We start from the raw sequence: 3,926 nt of genomic DNA on the forward strand, positions 1-3,926 counted from the left end.
GTGGGAAAAAAAACAGGAATGGAAGAGGATGCTGCAGAAGTATAAGGGAGATAATTTGCAAAGGGAGGCTACAACCACAGCAACTTTTGATTTCTCTGCTTGGAAGTAGCATTTGCACAGGACAGGAATCCTGCACTAGTGGATCACAATATTGTGTGTTCAACTAAACATAGTTTTGGGGAGGAAAATGTCCTTTTTGTGCCAATTGCAGTGACTTTTTTAAAGCTTTACTAACAGAAAAATCAAAGGTTACACCACTGACCAAAGGTTCCATTTGTTTTATGCATTAAAAAAGTGTGGACTTTTTTGTTTGTTTGTATTTGAGTTAAGAGTGATTGAGGATTCTTTAAGTTGTAGTGATAGTAGAAATGTTTTATAAATTTTGCCTGTGTTAAGGAGGGTGGTATGTTTTCAGTTGTTTTTATGTAGGCATTGTGATTTTGGGGATCTTTTGGTGACTTTGGGATGCATTCACTTTCTGCATGCTTTGGCTGCACTGGAACATGAAATATTTTGGTGGGTTTGATCAGTGCTGATCTCAATGAAATAAAATAAAAAGTGGGTTGAAATCATGTGTGCTTTGTAAGGACATGAGAGTGTAGAGTGTGTGAAGAATGCACGTGTGGTGAATGTTGTGTAGTTTCCCCCCTCACCCCTACCTTTCCTATCTCACCGGATGAAACCACAGGTAGCATTCCTCCAGTTTAAAACACACACACACACACACACACACACACACTTCATTTAATTCATCGCCTTCCATACCCATACCTCAAGTACCTACTGGTTGCAATCAAGAAAGTACAAAGAAGAGCTACAAAGCTTGTGCAAAAATGTAGTCACATGACATATAATGATCAATTGATACACGTAAATTTGTTTTCTCATAACGATAGGGGTATATGGTGATCTTACTGAAATATATAAACTTTTTAATGGTTATGTTGATGTGTCCTGGGATCAGTTCTTTTCTTCACCTCAGTACAGTTCCAAAAGAAATGCTGATGGATTTTTTTTCTGCATTCAAATACTTAGACAAGAAAGTAATGCTTCAGTAACAGTTTCTAATATTAGGAATGAAATGACACCTGAAATTAAACAAGCTCCGCCCGCTATTAATACATTCAAGAATTACCTGGACAATTCCTCAGAATTTTTACAAAGTTTTTTTTTCAAAGTTTTCTTTAGTAAAATATTTAGCAAAACTGTCATGAAACATTGACCAAATAAAACCAAACTATTTTATGAAACAAAGGAAGGGCTGTTCAAAAGCTTCATAGCTTGATTTGTTCCAAATCTATTACTACTACTACAACTGCTACTACTGCTGGACTCAACAAGAAGAATAACCAGAAGCAAAAGCACCCTTCGCAAAGAACACTGTGGAATGGGTAGTTGTTACCATAGCCACTGTCTGCAGAAACACTTAACTGATGTCAAAGTACAGCCCCCAAGCTGGCACAGTTTTAAAAACATCATAGATTGCAAACATTGAAAAATAAGGAAAGACTCCTGTGAAAATGCACAGGTGAACACTGAGTTGCGGGTGGGGCTGAGGGGGCAAAAAAAAAGTGATGCTAATTTACCCAGGACTTTAACCCCTTAAGGGAGGAAGGTGGCAGAATGGTTAAGACGCTCAGCTGCCAATACAGAGAGTCCATGAGGGTGTGGGTTCGAATCCCGCTCTCGCCCTTTCTCCTAAGTTTGACTGGAAAATCAAACTGAGCGTCTAGTCTTTCGGATGAGACGATAAACCGAGGTCCCGTGTGCAGCACGCACTTGGCGCACTGAAAAAGAACCCATGGCAACGAGAGTGTTGTCCTCTGGCGAAATTACGTAAAATGAAATCCACTTTCATAGGTACACGAATATGTAAGCATGCACTCAAGGCCTGACTAAGCGCGTTGGGTTATGCTGCTGGTCAGGCATCTGCTCAACAGATGTGGTGTAGCGTGTATGGATTTGTCTGAACGCAGTGACGCCTCCTTGAGAAAGTGAAACTGAAACTGAAACTTTAACCCCTCGTGGGACATTGGCCATCAACAAGAGAGCTCCATAGTCACTGTACCTGTGCCTTTGCCTCTATCTGACTACAGGCAAGGGCTATATGGTGTTCCTAGTCAGAGAGAAGATGCTGTGGCAGAGTCAGGTGTTGGACTTTTGACCTGTCTTCACCAGTGATGAGGGTCTGAGGCCCTGTTTCAGCACAGTGTTGTGTCCTTGGGAAAAACACTCCAGGTGTGAATGGGTACCTAACTGGTTGAGGAAGGTTGAAATGGCAGATTGAGAGGATTTGGCTCCGTGTCTTTATGCTAAGCCATAGACACAATGATTATGAATTCAGTGCCCCAACAGCCGTGATGGATATAGAACACCTAACCCATTAAAATGTCAAAGTCAGGGAAAGGGTGCTCAGTCCTGTGGCTTCAGAGGACTCAGGCCAAGAAAAGACAGGGTCCGTTCCTCCTCCAGGGTATAAGTCTCTGTATTATTTCATGTTTGCGTTTCAGTTGCAGTTAAGTTCTCTTGATGGGCAGAAGTACTGACCCTTTGCCCAGCCCCCAACCTGAAGGACCAGTAGATCGCTGTTTGCCTGGTCTCCACACTTCTGCCTGGGTGGCCCTGTCAGGAGACTTATCTCCTGCTGGCATGTATCTTCAGGTCTTTGAGACACACAAGCCCACCGACCATGACAAGGTTGTGATCTAACTGGAGAAAAGAGAGTGATAGAAAAGAGGAAATTTCAAGCACATAATTTCCTGAAGGCAGAGATAGTATTCATGTTTTACTTGTTACTAGTGTTACTTCATAATATTTATTATTTGATTTGTTTCTGAAATGTGCTTTTTGATTTTGATGAATGAACACATTGGGTGTTTTTGATTGACAGAGAGCTGCTGAAATTTGTATGGCATGTTTATATTCAACTGGATGATGTAAGGCACTTTGAGGAGCATTGGTACTGGATATTGTGCCATAGAAAAATTATTATTATTATCACTATTATTATTATTTCGTAACTGAACGATGCTCCATCAACTTCACAGTTTTACATTAACCTTGGAGAGAAACAACCCCTTCTTGATCCATCAGGCAGGTACAGACTGGGATTCCAGTCAGAGAATTAAGGATCCTGATTCTATCAGGATAGAAGCTGTAACACCCATGTTCCCTTTCCCCACTCTTTGATCCTTGGTCCACCACAATTGTGCCTTGGAAACTATCTTTCCCATTTATCTTTTATCTATGTTTGATAATGAAGCATTATTCTTCAGATCTTCATTCTGTTGTCAGTTATAGGCATATGCGCGTGAATATAGACTTTAATTAAAGGAAAACGAACTGTCTTAAAAATTGTCTCTGATTGATTGATTGATTGATTGATATGGATACTTATATAGCACCTATCCTCGGTTGGAGACCAAGCTCTATAAGTGCTTTACAAACACGGGTCATTTACACAACAGGCTGCATACCTGGGTAGAGCTGACTGGCAGCTGCCATTGGGCACTCATCATTCATTATTTATGTTATAAATGTATTCGCAAATCTGCCTCTTCCTATCTCTGTGGCTGCCTTCACCTCAGCCTCTACACTTCATCTCGTTCTCTACAATCGGCTTCGGTTCCACTCTGTTTATGCATACCCAGATTCAAACACTCGACTGTTGGCTGCCGTTCTTTCTGTCTCTGGACCTTGCAATTGGAATGAACTTCCTCTTTCTCTTCGTCAGGTCTCCACACTCACCTCTTTCAAGTCTGGTCTTAAAACTCACCTCTTCCCAAAATAGCCTCCCTTCACTGCCTCTTCCTAGTCTTCTTTTTTTTCCAGTTTCAGAGTTATGCATGCGTGTGAATGACTCACTGGTGCGAAAGTGCTTTGATTTGTCTATGCACAAGATTCAGCGCTATATAAATGTAATAATT

The sequence above is a fragment of the Babylonia areolata genome, chromosome 30 (assembly GCF_041734735.1).
Source record: "Babylonia areolata isolate BAREFJ2019XMU chromosome 30, ASM4173473v1, whole genome shotgun sequence".
Classification (NCBI taxonomy): domain Eukaryota; kingdom Metazoa; phylum Mollusca; class Gastropoda; order Neogastropoda; family Buccinidae; genus Babylonia; species Babylonia areolata.